Source organism: Panthera leo, chromosome B4 (assembly GCF_018350215.1).
Source record: "Panthera leo isolate Ple1 chromosome B4, P.leo_Ple1_pat1.1, whole genome shotgun sequence".
NCBI classification, from domain to species: Eukaryota; Metazoa; Chordata; class Mammalia; order Carnivora; family Felidae; genus Panthera; species Panthera leo.
The window spans coordinates 50,896,233-50,917,404 of NC_056685.1; the positions used below are offsets into that span (position 1 = coordinate 50,896,233).

General features: G+C 35.6%; 1 pseudogene; it reads left to right on the forward strand.

Moving 5' to 3' along the window:
• The window catches only part of LOC122225358, a 140,854-nt pseudogene extending 119,955 nt beyond the window's left edge, over positions 1-20,899 (forward strand).
• Positions 20,900-21,172: the final 273 nt, after the last annotated feature.

Here is a 21,172-nt window from a genome sequence, read left to right on the forward strand (position 1 = left end):
TATTTTAATGTCATATATTTTATGCTGCACATGTTATAAACCCAAAAACACATTACTATTATTTTCACTTAAGCAATTACCTTTTAATGAGATTTAAATAATAAAAAAGTCACATATTTATCCATGTAGTTATTTCCAGTGCTTGTTACTCCTTTGTGTAGATCCAGATTTCTCCATGCTATCATTTTCTTTCTGATTGACAGGTGTGCCAGTGAGGAATTCCTTTCGTTTTTTTATGTCTGAAACAGACTCTTTTTTTTGGTTTTCCTCTGCAAAATTTATTTTTGCTGGATATAGAATTCTATGTTGCCAGTATATTTTTTCTTTCAGTATTTTAAAGATGCTGCTTCAATTTCTTCTTGCTGCATTACTCCCAGTAAGAAATCTTCTATCATTTTTAGCTCCATTTTCTGTAACATGATTTTTTTCCCCTTCTGGCTGCTTTTAAAATTCTATATCATTCATTATCAACAATTTGATTATGTGCTTTGGTTAATTTTCTTTATGTTTCTGTGATTAAGATTTATTGAGCTTCTTGGAAAACATGACAATATATTTTATCAAATTTGGAAAATTTGTAGCTATTATTTCTCAAATATTTTTTCTGCCTCCTTGTTCTCTCCTTTCTTTTGGAAATCGCCTTTATACATATACTAGGTTTCTTGAAGTTGTCCAAAGTTCATTTTTTACAATTTTATTTTTTGTTTTTCTCTGAGTATTTCATTTTGGAAGGTTTCTGTAGCTGTGTCTTCAAGTTCTCTAATTCTTTTCTCCTTCAATGTCAGATCTGCTGTCAATGACACACAGTGTATTTGTCATCTTCGAAATTCTATTTGGGTCTTTTTATTATCTTATGTATATCTCTACTTAAGTATTTTAGCACAACTGTTTTTATATCCTTTTCTACTAAAGCTAACATGCATGTCCATTCTCAGCCTTAATTGCGTGGTATTTTCCCCCCTTTTAAGGCTTATGTTTTCTTGAATCTTTTTTTTAATGTTTATTTATTTATATTTAGAGAGAGAGCGATAGCGGGAGAGGGGCAGAGAGAGAGGGAGAGAGAGAAACCCAATCAGGATCTGCACTGTCAGCACAGAGCCTAACATGGGCTTGATCTCATGAACCTTGAGATCATGACCTGAACCAAAATCAAGAGTCGACACTTAACTGACTGAACCACCCCCATTTTCTTGAATCTTTGCATACTTGATCATCTTTAATTGGATGCCAGACATGTGGATTTTACTTTGTTGGGTGCTGGATTTTTTTTTTTATTCCTACAAATATTTTTTTAATGCTTATTTTATTATTTATTTTGAGAGAGAGAGAGAGACATAGTGGCAGAGGGAGAGGAAAGAGAGAATCCCAAGCAGACTCCATGCTGAGTGTGGGATTAGCAGGGCTCCATTCCATCACCCTGAGATCATGACCTGAGCTAAAATCAAGAGTCAGAGACTTAACCGACTGAGCCACTCAAGTGCCCCATATTCCTAAAAATATTCTTGAGTCTCCTCCTGGGATACACTAAGTAACTCACAAATAGTTTGATCTTTTTGTGCCTTGCGTTTTAAGTTTGTTTTACAGGACTAGAGTAGTATTTAGTTTAGAGTGAATTATTCACTACTGTTAGACCCCTCTCCATTCTCTACCTGTGAATTATAAAATTTTCTAGTCTGACTGGTGGGAATAAGCACTATTCCTGGCCTTGTGTGAGTACCATGTGCACTTTCTCTAATACCTTCACATTTCTGTCCTCCCTGTGAATAGTTTCCCCAGACATGTCAATTGATCACTGTTCTGCTGACTACATCTAAACACCTTTTTTTGCCTTTAAAAAAATATTTATTTATTTTGAGAGAGAGAGAGAGAGAGAAAGCAGGGGAGAGGCAGAGAGAGACAGACAGACAGAGAATCCCAAGAAGGCTATGCAGCTGTCAGTGCAGAGCCTGAAGCGGGGCTCAAACCCACGAACCATGAGATTATGACCTGAGCCGAAACCAAGACTTGGACACTTAACCGACTGAGCCACCCAGGTGCCCCTATGTCTAAAGACCTTTTAAGAGTTCTCTTGTGCATTGTGTAGCTTTCTTCTCCTATTCTCTATTTTGTGAACGCTAAGTGATTTTGTTTTGCCTTTTTCTAATGGCCAATGATGGGCATATTTTCAAATGTGTATTTTCCATCTGTATATCCTCTCTGTGAAATGTCTGCATATATCTTTTGCCCATTTTCTAATTAGAATATTTTGTTTTCTAATGTTGACATTTGAAAATTCTTTATGTATTATAGATAAAAGGATTTTTTTTGTCAGATATGTGACTCCAAAATCTACTCTTCTGTCTTTTCTTTCTTGTAACAGAGTAAAGCTTTTAAATTTTGCTGAGATCCAATTTATCAGATTTCTCTTTTATGGATTGTGATTTGGTAACAAGCTTAAAAATTATTTGCTTACCCATAGGTCCCAAAGATTTTCTCCTTTTTGTTTTAGAAAATTTATGGTTTTTAATTCTACATTTATGTTCATGATTCATTTTGAGTTAATTTTTGTATAAGGTGTGAGATTTGCGTTGAGGTTCTGTTCTTTTTTCTTATGGATGCGCACTTGCTCCAGCATTATTTATTGAAAAGGCTCTTTACCACTTGAACTGCATTTTCATCTTTGTCAAAAATCAGTTGAACATATTTTATGGGTCTGTTCTGAGTTCTCTGTTAGGTTGTATTGGCCTATGTGTCATCAAATTATGATTTGATGATAGTAATTGGGTTGCCTCATCTTAAAATGGCATTTTTTTTCACAGAAATGAGGAATGATCTGTGCATCAGAAAGAGATATACATACACATATACATATACATATACATATGCATATACATATGTATATGTATACATATACATATACATATGTATATGCATATACATTTACATTTACATATTCATATACATACACATAAGAGATAGGGTCAAAAGAAGTAGTTTCTTCTTATGGAAAATAATTACACAAAATAAGTGTGCTGATCATCTTTCCTCTTATGCTTTTGCAAAACAAAATTACCCTATAAATCTGATGCACTTTGTATATAACACTATTCCTTCAGAATCCTTATGTTATTTTTAATAAACTTAATTTAAATAAAGTCACATGGAAAGTATATAGTGTAATAGCGTACAGCTTGATAAATTTTCAGAAATGAAACCATAAGGTAACTGGCACCCAGACAAAAAAATGAATTTATTATCCAAACCCCCAAAACTCCTTTTATTGTCTTCCAGCTACAGTGCCCAAGTTTATGCACTCTCCTCACTTACAATAGCATATAATGTGCATAATATGTGTGTACATTTTGTGTTAGGCTCCATTCACTCAAATTATATTTGTGAGATTCCTCCATGTCATCACTTTGTGTTACTATGTGTAATCATCCTTTCATGTCATTGTGGGTAAGTGTGGTTTACTCATTGTTATTATGGTACCCTATTCCATTGGATGAATACACCACGATTTATACATTCCAGTATATCTGAACATTGGAAGTGATTTCAAGTTTGTGGCTATTGAGAAATTGCTGATATGAGTATTCATGTTCATGACATTTTGTGTATAGACATGTTCAAATCAATATTTACAAATCAAATCAACAGCAGGTGCCATTCTTTTAAATAAGTCTTCATCAAATATATATTTCTGTTTTGTACAAGTTATTTGTAGAAATTTTCTTTCAGGTTAAGGAAGTATCCTTCTATTCCTGATTGTTAGAATTTTTTTTTTTTTTTTTGTGGCTTGATTTAGAGGGTACACTGTAGAAAATGTATTGGATTTGTCAACTATCTTTTCCTTTTTTTTTTTTTAATGTTTATTTGCTTTCAGAGGGAGAGAGAGAGAGAGACAGAGCGTGGGTGGGGGAGGGGCAGAAAGAGAGATGGAGACACAGAATCTGAAGCAGGCTCAGGGCTGTCAGCAAAGAGCCCGACTTGGGGCTCGAACTCATGAACCATGAGATGACATCAGACGCTTAACCCACTGAACCACCCAGGTGCCCCTCAACTACCTTTTCTGTAACTGTCAAGTTGATTGAACAAGTTTGGTCCTTTTTTTAAATGTGATGAATTGTATGGACTATTTTTTCTGTTAAACCAACCTTTCAATCCTAAAATAAACATTAGTTTCTCAGTTTTTCATATATATGTGTGTGTGTGTGTGTGTGTGTATCACATATATAGTAAATTTTAAGGAAATGTTCATTATATATATATATATATATATATATATATATATATATACTTTATGCATATAAATAAATATGCATATAATAAACATATAATATATATTTCTAAATTTTATGGTTATTTTTTTGCTGAGATTTATTTTGCCTTTACTTTGCTCAGCAACATTTGTTAGTAATTTTCTTCTTTTAAATTCCTTTTTCAGGCTTAATTGACCTGAGAAACTTAGGAAGTGTTCCTTAGTGCATCTGTGTGACATTAGAATTATTTTAGGAGTCATATCATCATTCCATTTGCTTTAACTTTTTTCCAATTTCCATTATATTTCCTTCAATGACCCTTTGGTTATTTACTGGTATTTTGTTTCATTTCTGAGCCATTGAGAATTTTCTGATTATCTCTTTGATTAATTTCACTATAATCTGAGACCATGCTCTCAATAATTTAAATTATTTTTTTAATGATGCAGGGTATAGTTAACTTGGGGAAGTACAATATATGCTCTTGAAAAGAATCCACATACTATCTGTATGTCTAAAAATTTGAATTTCTTAATTACAATAAAGTCTTCTACATATTTCCTCATTTTTTGTTTTTTATTACAATATTCCATTATGATTGTACATTTGTCTGGCTCTTTTTGTTTGTTTCCTATCAATTTTTATCCTTCATATTTTGAATCTGTGTTATAAGCGTATAACAATTTAAAGCCTTCTTGCTTTAAGTCCATTTTGTCTGGTGTTTGGCTTTCTTCTAATTAGTGTTTTCATGATTTGTTGTTTTCCATCTTATTACTTCAATCACTCTGTGTTCTTATATTCAGTAGATATCTTTGATTGAATTCCAGACATTGTGTTTCTAAAATATTATAGTAATTTGTGTAATATGTTTCATATGTTATTTTCTGTAGCCAGAAAAGCTCTCTCTTTCATTTCATAGCTCACATAGAGAAGCAGCTGATCATCTTAATCTTACCAGACATTATGATAAATCAAAGCTGGGTTGAAGTTCTAGTAAGGCTCAATCCATCTCTGATTCATACTGCTTCCCAGGTTGTGTTGTGTTTTGTTTTTGTTTTTGTTTTCCACTAAGAATACTATGTATTCTGTGCATCTTTCTTCTACCAGTAAAAACCTCTAGTCTCTATCCTCCTGAGAATGGTGAACACTCTCATGTTCTTCAAAATTTTTCTGCTAAACTTTTACCCCTGCACTCCATGTAGCTTCAGCATTTGGCAAATGTACTGAAGGAAATTTAGCTAGGTACTTGAGTCTAAATTACCGTCCATAATTCTTCTGTTTTCCCTGTCCTTTCTCATCCAGCTACTTTAAATGCCTGAGTCCGGTAGACGCCCCAGGCTGTAAGCACTGAAGAGCCATCCCTTATCTCTGAGTTTTCCTCCCTTCAGAATTCTCTCTAGTTCTTTTTACTTCAGCAACTATCTACTTCCTTCAAACAGATTCTTTTTCTGAATTTTATGCTATATGTGTTTTATTCATTTTTATTTTATTTTATTTTATGTATTTGATTTATGTTTATCTATACTAGATGGGAATGCTGGTCCACTGATAACTACTCTCTCCACATTGGAACTGAAAGTCCCTACCATAGAAATGTATATGTAACAATACATGAAGTTCATATTTTTCTTTCATCTTCTCCTGGAAAGGCATGCTCTTTTCTAGATTTTAGTTGTGTTTTGAACTTTCATCTACTCCATTTATATAATATAATTATTGTTTTACACTCTCCTTATTTGTCTAGACGCAACCACATTTACAATATATCTGATGCATTACTGTTAAATCATGGGCTCTCCTTCTGGGACCCTTTTTTCTCTCTGCATGATAAATATGAATTATAACTAAGTGATTTTTCTGCTATGTAACTGCATGAGTGTCTAAGTGTCACTTTATTCAAATTTGAAATCTAAATGAGAAATAGACAAGTGTAAAAAATATTAATGGGCACAAGCCCTCAGAGTTGGTTTCAGAACAAAAGACAAGTCATATTCAAAATTAAACACAATATTGTTTGTCTATGTCTTTGGTCCGAGAGCTTTGGTGTTAGTTTGCAACTCTGAGACTCCATGAACTTAAAAGCCAACTTTTTTCTCATCTTTTTGTGAAACCAAAGCTAATGACGCTGCTCTTTAAAGTGCAGCTGAATCCATGTTAATAGAGTGCAGATTATTATGGAAGCTATAATAATCACAGAGAAATTGATAATGACTTGAATCAGTGTCTGGCTTGTTAATTGTAAAAGCTTTTACTATAAAAAGAAATTATTTAACAACTGCACTTAACTAGTTATGAAGTTTTATTAGAAATGGAGATTAACGGTTCCTATGGTGTCTAGTGCAGGATATAAAACATCATCGTGTATAAAATAAAACTGTGGTATTAAGATGTTGATAATCTATAACTAGGTAAAGATTTGGAAACCATAATGTTTCACTTTGCCTTCATGTTTCATATATTTAAATGATTTTATTGACAAGAATACAGTGAAAGAAGCTTTGTGACTAACAGAACCGAATATTCAAGTATTATCCTCTCCAACACACAAGATTCACTGAAATAAATTATATCTCGATTCTACCCGCTCAAACATTTTAGAATCCCCTTTAATATAGAATAAATTGGATACTTTTCTATTACTTAGAAAGCTTAAAATTTGAGGTCTCTCAGGACAAGCAATTCACTGACAAAACTTCTCCTTTTAGTGTAGCTTCCTGATATTAGACTTTTACAGGAAAATGTATTCTAATAATGAAAAGTAAGTGAGGAGGTAAGAAACATGTATTGGCCAGTTTTTGTTTGCTCTACAGTACATGAAGTACTTTATATACACTCTCTGATTTAATGCCTCCAAACCTATGAAATAGACATTGTCATTTTTATTTTCAACATGTGACAATAGCAACAAAGAAAGGCAATTTACAGCTAGTAAGTGTGAAGCTCTAATTTGAAAAGAGGTGTGTCTAAATTTTTCCACCCAGTAAGCATTATATGTAAAAGTAACAGAGACAAATAGAAGGTGGAAAGATTCAAAGAACAGGGGGAAATGAGTTCAGAAAAACAGCCTCAATATCTTCACAACCTCCTGTGAAGCAGCTCTCTAGATCCCAGAAATCCAAGGATCGTTTGTTTATTTTTTCCACATTTTTTTCTTTCAGTTTTTTATACGGTCCATTTACTCCTTAGAAGCATCCCTCAAGAATGAACTAAAAGAAGTGGGGTGGAGAAAGAAAGAGAAAGACACACACACAAAGAGGGAGTGTGCGTGTGCTTTGGGTATATTTAATGGAGTTCATATGACTACAGTATTTACTACCACCCTAATACCAAGAATTAACTTCAGCTGCTTCTCAGGGGCTTTGCATCCTGTAACTAGATGAGGTCCAGTAGGTTGGCACGGGCATATAAGGTAGACAGCATTTCAGGCTATGGTAAGGATTATTGACTTTATTCTAAGTGATGGCTAATTTACAGTTTCACTCCTGCGAAATCTTTTGTGCTCTACACAATGAAAAAACAATAAAGAAAAGAAAGGATATAAAGAAAATGAGCAAAGGAAAGGAGAAAAAAAGAATAGGAAATTAAAGGGAAAAAAGGAAAGGAAACCAAAAGAAGAGAAAAGTTACAGGCACAAGGCATTTTTATACCACTGATATGTCATGGACAAAGAGCAAACTTTTTCCTCCTCACTCTGCTTTTTTTTTTTTTTTTTTTAAGTTTATTTATTTTGAGAGAAAGAGAGAGGGACAGAGAGAGACAAGGAGAGAAAGAGAGAGAGAATCCCAAGCAGGCTCCACAGTGTCAGCGCAGAGCCCAACTTGGAGCTTGAACTCAGGAACAATGAGATTATGACCTGAGCCAAACTCTGGAGTCTTGACACTGAACCGACTGAGCCACGCAGGTGTCCTACCCCTCACTCTGTTTTGCAAGGAAGTTTCTAGCTGAAACTATTGAGTCATTTGTGATAATGGATGCTGACGTTTGCCTTATCAGAGAGTGATTAATCAATCTACAAAACAATATAAAAGAAAGAGGAGAGAATATTATGAAGTTGGAATTAGTGTTTTCAGAGAGAAAAAGATGTTTTGGATGAAATCCAAAATGTTAGTCAGGGCTGGGACTTCTGTAATGTTTGGGACTTCAAGGAAGTTAGCAAAGGTAGGTGGACTTTTAACATATTTGGCTCTGTGGCAGGTTGTATACTTTCTTTTATTTGTGAGCTTATTTGCCAACTTATTTAAGACAATTGAGGAAAAATATTGCTTTTCAGTGCTTTATAGACTCCAAATTGATGACTCTTTTGAACGTAGGTGCTAAATGAGTCTCCAGATGGAGTGTCACCTACACCAACAGTAGACCAAACACATCAGTTGTATGTGTTTTCACTGGCAGTGAATTCTTTGAGAATAGGTCAGATGCCATGGTACCTATTTTCTCAATCCTTCCTCTTTTATACTAGAGGTGACATGATTCCTTCCTGCAGGCTTAGGTATATCCATGGGTAGCCCCAACTATAACCTCAGTTTATAGGAATTTGAGAGACTATCAAGGGTTTCTTATTACTATGTGAGACAATGACACATGCATGTAATCTGTTTTTATCTAAAATTTGCAGTTGCTTATGTAACTCACCATGTCTTCCTCCTTGTGCAGCTAATGACCTTTATGTCAAGGTATTTCTCCTAGGAACTAGTGAAACTGTTAGGTCCTAGTATGTGTGAAACCATAAACTTGGAAACATACATGCAATAGCTACCACAAAACTACTTTTTGCAAGTAGTATGTGCATAAGATTTAATTAAAACCTAGTGAATGTATGGATTACATGAGTGCTAGGGCATCTGTTCTATTTTTAATTCCAAGTTCTCAATTCTTAAAGAAATATATATTCCACTAATAATAAAACCACTCTTATTTCTCGACTACAGTTAAATTATTGGTTGGTATAGTTTATTTTGTGGCAACCACAGTAGGTGTTCATCTCTTTTATGGTTGTGTTCAGTGAGTACTTTTATAAAAGTATTCCACTTGATCTAAGTGTCTTATAACCTTAATTTTACTACATAAGTATGTGGTCCCAGCTTGAAAGGATGAAAGAACACTGAGGCCTAGGAAGAGAAAAGAGTTTCATTCTAAATAGCAGAGAGTTATTCTTCCCAAGCAGAGACAGCCATCCATTACCCTTGGCTTCTCATCCTCACTTGTCAAAGCGGTGAGCACCCTCTCCTATGTGCTTCCTAATCCCCATATGAGATACATACGCCATGAGATTATTCTAGTAATAGCAGCTAATGCATTTTGCATGCTTTCTGGTAACTCAGTAGTAGCAAAGAAGGCATCTAGAATTGTTTGTTCTGTCTTACGTATGGATACATCCAAAATGAAACTACATTTTAAAGGAACTTTCTTGCAAACACTGTCACTTTTAACTACACATAATGCAATCATCCGTTCACCACTATAGCAGTTATACTACTACAGAGTGAGGAAGGAAGTGTTTTATCAATATTTAAAACTGCTATTAAGCAGCCAACTCTGGTGCACCAACAGAAAGCCAAGAATATGACAACCAAAATACTAAAATTCCTTACTCTTGTATAGCACGTTACGCCATTCAAAACATACTCTCACTACTGCTCTCCTTAATGCCCAGAACTCCCATGAGATACAGGAAAAAATCTTATAAAAATGGTGACTTTTCCAAGGTGGGAAAAGTTCTAAAAATCACCTGTACAATATTGTACTTTTAGTTAACAATACTGTACTAACTTAAAAGTTTGTAAAAATATAGATTGTATGTTACATATTTCTTAACTGAATAAAAAAAAGTGAGTGACTTGTCCAAAACTATATATTAGTGATAACATTAGAATCTAGTACCCTGCCTACTGAAAATATAGTCCCTTCCTTCCTTCCTTCCTTCCTTCCTTCCTTCCTTCCTTCCTTCCTTCCTTTTTCTTCCTTTTTGCCTTCCTTCTTTTCTCTCTTTTTTCCTTCCTCTTCCCTTAATTCCTTTCCTTCAACCATACCTACCAAATTTTAAGCTACAATTATATTTTGTCTTTACCCCACCTTTTTTTTATTTCTAGAATCTACATTAATGTTTATCAAGGGAAGAGACATTACAATGTCATATTTCTCTGAGGAATACAACAAAAATGTAATTATATAACTTTGCATTCTATGAAATAATAGTATCGATTATTATTAGATGTTTGTCAGGTGTCAATCACTTCTTAATTTTTTTTTCTGAGCTAACAATTCTATGGAATTAAGAACTATTTTTATTGACATTTTACATGATGCTTAGGCACAGAGATTTTGAGTAACCAGCCCAAGGTCATGAAACTAAACAATTAGGGGCATCTTAACTCCAGACTCTGGTCTTACAACTACTACTTTATATATTAAGTCTATTAGCCTTATCATCATTATAATAGTACATGCACTCCATAAGAAAACAAACAGTAAACAAAGAAATATAAAATACTGATCTTTGTTTCCATTTCAGACCTCCACTTCATTTCCATAGGTATATGAGCCTTCTTGTGTGTTTGTCAGAAAAATTGCAGGTATTAATACAGATACACACACACAAATACACAAACGTATAAGATTTCACAAAAGTGTATGTTGAATAAAGCTATGTCTTCTTTTTATACATATAGGAACATGCTACACACACTTTTATACCTTCTATTTTAAATTCCATATATTTTCTGAGATCTCTTTTTAATGGCTTCAGAGTATTCTTTTACCTCTTAATAGATATTTACATTATTTTAAAGGTTTTACTATTACTTTACACAAGTCTCTTTGTGTACATTTGCAAACATTGCAGAATAATTACTAAAAGTTGAATTACTGTATGAAAGATAATTTGTGTAAATTTACACAGTCATTAGTACATGTATTCCCATTTCTCTATTGGTTAACACTGTATGTTATTAAAATTCTTCACACAAACACTTAATAATGCTTAAAATGTATTTAAAAGTATTTAAATTTACAAGTGGGAAGGTAAGAAAATGTCATGTGAGAAATTATCTTAATACAAAGGTAGCCTCCAAGTACAAGTATGCTACCAGACAACCTCCCCCAGAGATCAGGGAATGGAAAGGCTCACAGAACAAATTGAATGACTTGAGTTAAATTAGAGCACACAGCACAGAGCTGAGTGACAGAGATGGGTGCTTAACTGGCTTAGGATATAATGCAATTAAATCAAAAGGGCACTACCTGGCTCTTGGGTGTGTAGTGTTTGTGGTATGATGACGGGATGGACACAAGGACAAAAACTGAGGTTTGAATGTTTCTTGCAAGGGCAGAGGACTCACGGGGCCATGATGGCAGTCATCAAATGTTGGCTGAATTAAGATTGCAAGGATATTGAATGTCTCATGTATATTTAGTATGTCATGAATATTTAGTGTCCCAGGTGCCTCATGTATATTTAGTGCCTTGTGAATATTAGTTAGGTATTTCTGCTTTCTCCCATCCCCTTCTATATTCACAGATATATGATCTACTTTATCTTTCTAAGCCGCACAAGTTAAACATGTAAGTTATTCTATTCACTTTCCTTTCTTCCGTAGCAGAATGAATATTCTCAAATGTAGAAAATGAATTTTGTAGTAAGAAAAAGTCCCCTAAGGCCCAAATGCAGAAGATATTGTAAAACCAAAGAAATAATGGATAAGCAAAGATACTGTTATACCTTCAACAGTACTGGAAATGGTGTAAGTTGGAAGACTTACCTAGCAAGTAATTTGGCAATAAGTTTCAAAAATCTTAAAACATTTCAATCGTTTGACTTTTTTCCTATTCCAGAATGTTATCCTACCTGTATAATAATCTTACGAAAAACTAGGTGTATCATAACACATATAATTGCAGTATATATTATAACAAAAATTGAAAATATGACATATTTATGTCACATAAATATGTGACTACAGAGCATTCATTAAATAAGTGTTAATACACGCAAAATAAAATGACCAATTTAAGATGATTATGTCAAAAAACTATTATCACATCGATGGTTAAAATAATGAAATATAATTTTATAATTCACTTTGTGGAATTTTTAATTGTATAAAACTGAAATAAGAAATAACATTTATGCTAAATACACACATCTATAAAATTAGTAATATAAATTAATTGGATAATTAGTTGAATACCTTAAAATTTCCTACTAATCCCATTAGATAAAAACAATTTGTAAAATGAATCCTGAAATACTAAGTATATCATGGCAAAAAAAAATACAAATATTATTTCAAAAGACTGAGTTGTATGTGTGTACCTCTTTGCATCTTGAAGGAGTTAAAGAGGAATAATTGCCCTATGTATTATTTCTATCTTGCCCTGTAACATCATTAGAAATTTAAAAGTTCCAAGTAGTACATTTGGTCCTTACAATATTCCACTGAAATAATGAAAGAATATCCCAGGGAAAGTAAGAGCTCTTACCACAAAGCCAGCTTTGACTAAGAATTGAAGTAAATGTGATCTTTATATTTTTAAAAATTAGAAACATAATGAATAAAATGCTGCCGATAATTCTGACCCAGGTCCGAACAAAGGGTCTTATGGAAAAAAAATTTCTATAGTTTTAAGTATAGATCTACTCAAAAACATATTATTTAAACTTCAAAACAAATTTTTGCATAAATTTCCAGTGTGTAATCAAGTGGACTGTAACTATGCATAGTAGAACAAGAAAATCAGAATTCATTTCTCCTTTCCACATAAAAACATAACTGAAATAACTTAAACATTAAAAGAAAACATTGTAGAAATTTAAACTAACCTACTTTTTGATAGAGTTTGGACTGTTCTAAATCTGAATATTTAGAGAAAAATCATAGGACTGCACAAAAATTTGAAAAAAGGGAATATACATATATTTTCCTGTCCACTCCCTCTCTAAATTTAATAATAATTAAACAATTATGTCAGAAAAAAGTGAATAATGAGGAGTTATATAAAGCATTATTGTGTATTTAATGTGTTTATTTTTTAATAAAATGTACTAAATCTACACAATACCATGCACATAGAGAAAATCAGATTTTTCAGGCATAGACTCTTGATACATACTGACAAATTAATTTCCTGTAAAGTTTAATAAATGTGTATGCTACCAGCAAGGTGCAGGAAATGCCAGCCTCGCTATCCTGGTTTTTTCACTGAGTATTATTCTCATCTTAACATTTACCCATGTGATAGACCAGGCTGAATCTTTTCACTATTTTTATCTTAATTTTTTTGGTTACTAGAAACTTGAATAATTTTTGATCTGTTTTTTCATTGGTTATTTATATTTTCTTCTTTGTGAACCTTATCCATTTTATATGGAGTAGCTGCTGTATTATTTTCCTTTGATTTATGAGACAACATCAAGTATTGAAGACATCACATTTGTTACATCAAAAGAAATATGCTCTGGAAGTTCACAAATGTCATCTATTTCATATCACATATCAAATATTTAAATTTTTATTACATTCTTACTCATCTTTAACTGTATTTCTTTTGCAGCTCTAGACTTTTATATTGTTTTTAATATATATGTGAGACAGAATACTTTCTGATTACTTCTGTGCAAAGGCAGACCTATATAATGTCTTTTGTTATATTTTGCAATATTTCTAAGGATATAATAAACTTTAAATTAGAAGAATTTGCTGTAATTACTTTGTGAGATATTTTGATAATGCAGAAAAAAGAGCAGGGCATTTTAATATCAAGCATTGTTCTACAACCTACCACAGTACGTTATGAAGGCCAAGTTAAAATTTCTGTGTCTACTTTATACAAGGTGTTATTCTACACTTGAATAATCCTGAAATTTAATCCCTTCAATAAATGTTTATTGAGTATTTATTACATTCTTAAACTACACATGTTAATGTCCTGAACCATTATGGACCTCACAATATTATTATGGACAAAAATACATATATCAAAGATTAATTTTTCCATGTATATATTTATAAAAACCTGAGTATATCTATAATAGAATAAACCAGCGTGATTAACAAAGAATATTTCATGTGTTAAGAGAAAGTTACAAAATAGCCCTTGTGATGGGGCACCTTGGTGGCTTAGTTGGTTGAGAGTCCACCTCTTGATTTTGGCTCAAGCTGAATCAATCCCTCATGGTCGTGGGATTGAGTCTTGCGTGGGGCTCCACACTAGGTGTGGATCCTGCTTAAGGTTCTCTCTCTCCCTCTCTCTCTGCCCCTCTCCCCTATTCGCTCTCTTAAAAAAAAAAAAAGGCCCAAGTGCTATGTGGGAAAGAATAACCACCAATACTATAGGGAATGAGAAAGGAAAAACAATAGTCTATTTGACTAGAGTGTGCTGGAAATGGTTATGTGAGAGGAAATTGAGCAGAGTAACTAGGTGATGATATTCCTCTTCTAATAAAAGACATAATGATCCTGAGAATATTAAGTCTCCTTTAATTGTAAGAAAATCATATCAGTAAGTTCACATCAGAACACCAAAAGGAAATAAGGCTTAACCCACAATTTGAAATCAGGATTGTAAAACTGCTCTGAAATAAATGCAAAAATAAATAACGATAGATGGCATCAGTCATCTGTAGAAATATTCCAGGGGTTGTAAACATGAGATCATTTCCAGATCACAGATGACAAATGGGGCAGCCTAATCTTCATCGTCGTTCCTTAAGCGGTTCTCCAAAAATGAAGATATTTTAACATCTTTCAAAAACTAATATGTGTTATTATAAGTTTTCACAACAAATGAAGAACTCTAAAGAAAAGTAGATGAAATTTTCACTGAAATAATCATTTAAATCCAGGTAGAAGTTTTATCTTTATGTGGAATGTGACACTTAGGGAAGCCAGAGAAGACAACACTCTGTAAGTGATTTTTCCCACTCATAGTGTCCACACTGGGAAGACGGAAATCACAACTTAAATTATGGGCTTCCTGAGAGCAAATGTGTTTATGCACACATAAGCCTTACAGGGATATTGTAAATGCTCCTGGATTCAATGCTAACACTGTTGGCTGGCTTTCTGCCTGCCTTTTAAAATGCTCATTTCTTAGTCTCCTTAGAGAAGGGTGGCTTTATGTGCTGGCCGACCTGGGTCAGAACCCACTTATGCCCATCACCTCACTGTAATTATTACCAGTGTCTCCTTTCACTCTCAGAGAGACCCAGTTTGGAAATATTATATGGTAACAGTTTTAGGCACTTCCTCCTCCCTGCCTGTTAGTGCTCTTAATGTTTTGCTGTAAGCCTTCTTTTCTTCTCACTGTATTCAAGGATTTGGATATTAGACCTTGAGTTTCTTCTACGTGCCTCTGACTTTTCATACTACAGTCTTATACTACATACTATAAATACATACTACAGAGATTTGTATCACAAACTCCAAAATGTTATATTCATCTGCCTATTGGACATACCTACATAGATGTTCCAGAGACATCATAAACTCAAAATCCAAAACTGAATATATTCTCTTTCTTTCTACCGTATTCGCTGACACCAGCGAAGAATATCACAACCCATCCCAAGTTCCAGGCCTCATCTCAGGCCTCCCTATCTCTTTTGTCATATAAGCAACTATCGATCCTGCAAATTCTGTCTTTTCTGTGGTTCCCTAATCTGCTGCTTCACTGCTTCTTACACAGTAACACAGCAATTAAAAATATGGGCAGCTGAGGGGCGTCTGGGTGGCTCGGTCAGTTAAGCATCCAACTTTGGCTCAGGTCATGATCTCGCGGTCCGTGAGTTCAAGCCCCGCGCCAGTCTGTGCTGACAGCTCAGAGCCTGGAGCCTGCTTCGGAATCTGTGTCTCCCTCTCTCTGCACCTCCCCCACTCGCACTCTCTTTCTCTCTCTCTTAAAAATAAATAAACATTAAAAAAATTTGAAAAAACATAGGCAGCTGAGTCTGACATGTGGAATCTGAATCCTTGTTTTACCACTTGCTAATTATATAAAGTACTTGATAACTGAGTTGAGATTTTCTGTTTTGTCTGTATAAGGATAGTAATTGTTCCCACCTACCTCATACGGTAGTTTTAAAATTTAAGTGAGAAAATGCTTGTAAAGCACTTTTTATGGTACATAATAGCTCAGTACGGGTTAGCTATGGCTTTTAATATTGTTTTAATTATTATTAGTGCAACCCATGACCATCTTGGGGCTAGATCATTACAACCACCTCCTTCCTGACTATGGTTTCCCTGATTCCATTCTTTTCTTCACATTGCCCTTATTTACACTACAGGTAGAATAGTATTTTAAAAACACAAATATGTGCACATCATTCCCCTGTCCAATGGCCACCCACCATGTTAAGCATAAACACCAAATCCCTTATCGTGAAGCCTAGGCCATCTTGACCTGTCTCCTGCTTACCATGCCAGCTTTCTTGATTCCTTCTTTAACAGAAAAGGTGTTTCAAGCTCCAGTGAGCCTAAGAAATACTAAAAAAAAACATATTAAGACTAAATCCTAGGGTGTGCCCACAGATTTTAATTTAGTAAACCCAGGGTGGAGCCCAGGACTCTGCCTTTTTTTAAGTTTTTCTTTAATTTCCAGTTGGTTAACACACAAAGTAATATTAGCTTCAGGTGTATAACATAGTGATTCAATAATTCCATACACCGGACTCTGCACTTTAAATTTACTCTATCCCCTCACATCTACCCCCTTCCCCCAGGAGATTCTGCTATAGGGAACATAACTTCAGAAGCCTTGGTTTATGTTGTATTAAACTCCAAACGCCTTTATCAGCATTTTTTGCCTAACTGCCTCTTATTTTTCACTCACCTTGGCGGTCACTGTTTTTCAAGGAAGCAGTAAGATGTTTTGAGTTTCTTTTATTACAATTCTATGCAGAAGAGCAAACTTCTGATATTAACTTGGTGTCTCACACAGGTTTTTGTGTTTAGAAAATAAATCATTGACTAAAGTAACCACATTTCTCAGTCTATATTAACACATTGTTATCTTAATATTTCCATTTCTCTGGGGTGCCTGGGTGGCTCAGTCAGTTAAGTGTTGACTTTGGCTCAAGTCATGATCTCACAGTTTGTGGTTTCAAGACCCACGTCGGGCTCTGCGCTGACTTCAGATTCTTCTCTCTGCCCCTCCCCCACTTGTTCATGCTTGCTCTCCCTCACTCTCTCTCTCTCTCTCTCTCAAAAGTAAACATTAAAAAAGTTTTAAAACATTAAAAGTTTTTTTCTGTTTCTGATGGGTCTTTCCTAAAATCTGAATACTATCAGACAAAGCAATGAAAGTGTAAATTAACATTTACAAATGAAGTGTAACTTTTTAAGTTGAATGTCTTTTGAAGTATCACCTAAAAACAAAACAAAGCAAAAAGGACACACATCTCTCTTAAGTTTGGCTTATTTTCAACAACATCTGGGATGAAACAGGACCATTTCTTCTCCATATCCAGTGACTTTGTAACTTTTAGAACAGCAACAGCATTTCTGTTTACTGAAATAGCCATTTAAGACATAAAACTTAAGAGAATACATTTTACCTATTGTTAGTTTTCCCGTTTGCAACAATAGTAATCCTTCATGTGTCCTTGATTTTATTTAAATTTTAGTTTTTGGGGGTTATTCGGTGGCTCGGTCAGTTAAGCGACTGACTCTTGACTTCAGCTCAGGTCATGATTTCGCGGTTTGTGGGTTTGAGCCCTGTGTCTGGCTCTGCATTGACGGTGTGGAGCCTGGTTGGGATTCTCTCTCCCTCCTCTCTCTGCCCCTCCCCCATTCTCTCTCTGTCTCTCTCAAAATTAATAAACCTTATTTAAAAATTTTTAATTTTACTTTTTGATCTGTGTGTTCATTTTCCCTCAGGTCATAGGTAATTTGATTGTCAAGTACATGTCTGTGTGTATGTGTGTCTGTGTGTGTGTTAGAGAGAGAGAATTTGTACGTGTGTGATTTATTTTTTTTTAACAGCTTCCCGGTAAAATCTCAGATTTTGCTTTTATTCTCCCTACATTTGACAGATATAAACATGAAGATAAGAATCATGATAGGCTGTTGAATAGTTTATCTGTTTGTAGTTTAGCTTCAAATATATGACTCTAAAATTCAGAATAGATACATCACTTGGTGTAGTTCAGATAATTGATTCATAAGTCAGCTACATCAGGCAGTTTTTGATGGTATCTTTATAAATAGGCTGGAGCTTTCAAATGCCTGATGGTATCTCTCATGCTGACATGAAAGGCATTTAGAGGTTGGAATATGCTACCCGTACAACTTGTATTCTAGATACAGTTCATGAAGCCTATTAACTTCCTATCGTACAAGGAACAAAATATCACTGAAACATAATAAATTTAACGGTGATATAAGAAATGCTTTTATAATTGTGTTTTAAAAGGAGCAATGTTAGATACTGACTTTTATAATAGATATTTAGAAATATAAGCATAAGCAGTTTTCATGTTTAAAACAAAAACAAAAATAATAATAAATAAGAGGATTAAAAAGTCCAGAGATATAGCCAATGTGCATAGTGCTAAGATGGTTTCTCATCCATTTGTGAGTTAGATCGAGCCTGCCTTTGCAAAGTGCATTCACTCAGTCTGTCTTCATAATTACAGATGCATGCACACCTCTTTTTTATCCTAAAATTGGGTAAACAATTAAGAGTTTTGTAGTGAGATATTTATCAAACAACTGTAAACATAAAAGATTCTGGGCTAGTAGCAGTATATTAAGCATTTATTTGGTAATTCTAAGCAGGTCTCCTGTATACGTTGTGAATTTCTTTATATGTATTTATATACATATAAGTATATGTATATGTATTTATATACATATAAGTATATGTATATGTATTTATATACATATAAGTATATATTTATATATGTATATAAATATAAATATATATATTTAATGATGTTGATATTTTTTAATGCTTTATTTCTTTTTGAGAGCGGGGGGAGGGGCAGAGAGAGAGGGGGATAGAGTATCTGTAGTGGGCTCCTTGGTAACAGCAGAGAGGCCGAGCTGGGGCTCAAACTCTCCAACCACGAGATCATGACCTGAGCCAAAGTCAGAAGCTCAACCGATTGAGCCACCCAGGTGCCCCTCTTTATATTTTTCAATTAGGAAGGCCAAGCATTCTACAACACATATTATTATGCCATCATTGTCTCTCTGACTGCTGTCCTATCCTGACCTCCCTGTCAGCTCTCAAACACACAGAGGGTTTTTTCACTAGGCTTGAAATACTTTCTCTAGGTGCTGTCCCCCCACTCTACTCTGTACCATAAAAATAGGCACCCAGCACCTATAATCCTAGATAGTATGTATATTCCTTTGAAATAAATCGTAAAGTGCCACCTCAGAATCTGCCACTTTGGCATAGTAAATTACTTTGAATTCAAGGCAGGTAAGAAACAGGTGAAAGAGGGGACACTCAAGACCTTCCTTTTTCTGCCAAAACGTGCCTTAGCAAATAGCATCTAAAAATTGACAACAGGAAACACACTGGGGAGGAACTCTTCCAATGTCCCAAATGTGCACAGGGTTTTTTTTTGGAACAGGAGAAACTCTTGGAGCATGAAGCCCGAAATTATATGAACGGCTGGGAACAGGTCTTCTCAGGTTCCATGCGTTGGGAGACCTTCCACCGGAGGCTGGAGCCGCAGCTGCACCCGGCGTCCCACACGGGGGAGATGTGCTCCGCGTGTTCTTCCTGCACCCAGCAGTTCACTAAGGAGGACTCGAAGAGGCACGTGATCAAGCTGCATAGAGCTGCCAAGCTCCATGCCCGTCCCGTCTGTGCCAAATGTTCATGTCCCAAGAGAACTGCAGCTGCGTGAGCCTTTTAAGCACTACGGGGAGAAGCTGTTTGTGTGCAAGGAGTGGGGCCTCTGGCAGAAATGGCCCGCAGATGCGCATGAAGGCCAAGCACAGGAACGAGAGGCCGTGTGTCTGTGAATTCTGGAGCCACGCCTTTGTCTAGAAGGCCGGCCTTGACCCGCACCTGAGCACGCACACGAGCAAGAAGCCCTTCCAGTGCCACCTCGGTGACAAGACCTTCTGTACCCCAAGCCAGCCCAGACAAGCACAACTGTACCCCCATGGGCGAGAGGCCCTTCAGGTGTGAGTTCGGCAAGCAGCGCTTCCCCTAAAAGGGATCCTGCTGAGGCACATGGCCCGCAGCCACCAGGAGGGTCGGCCCCACTTCTGCCAGATGGGCGGGAAGACCTTCAAAGTGGTGGCGCAGCTTCACGTGCACATCAGAAGGCCCAAGGCGATGAGGAAGTTCAAGTGCGCCAAGTAGGTCCACCTGTGCGGAGCACATGGAGCTCCGCAACCAGGTGGAGAAGTACAGCCCACAGCAGCTCGAGTCCTGGCACCTAGTCACTGAAGACCAGGTGAGGATGGTGGTGGTGATGCTCCGCCTGCAGAGCTGGATCGGGGCTCGGTGGAGGCCCCTAAGTCCCTTCCCAGGCCTGCCTGGCCTTACAGCTCCCCGGCCAAAGACTGCGGTGGAGAGCTTTGCGAGACCAGGAGACATGCAGCTCAACGCCGCTGAGGACTGAGGCACGGGGCTCCTCCTACCCATTACAGCCCGCATGGTGCCAGCCCCCAATAAACCACATGGCTTTGGACTAGGGGGAAAATGTTTTGCTTTTTCTGTGAATGCTTCTCTCCTGATTTTCGCTCAAAGGATCTGCTAGAGAATGCCAAACCTAACCTTCTTTTAAAATAGCCACCACTCTTGGGGGCTCAACGGGCTAAGCCTCTGACTCTTGATTTCAGCTCAGGTCATGATCTCACAGTCTCAGTGCAGGTAGTGGAGAGCCTGCCTGGGATTCTCTGTCTCTGTCTCTCTTCTCCTCCCCTGTGCTCATGCTCTCTCTGTCTCATGAATAAATAAATAGCCAC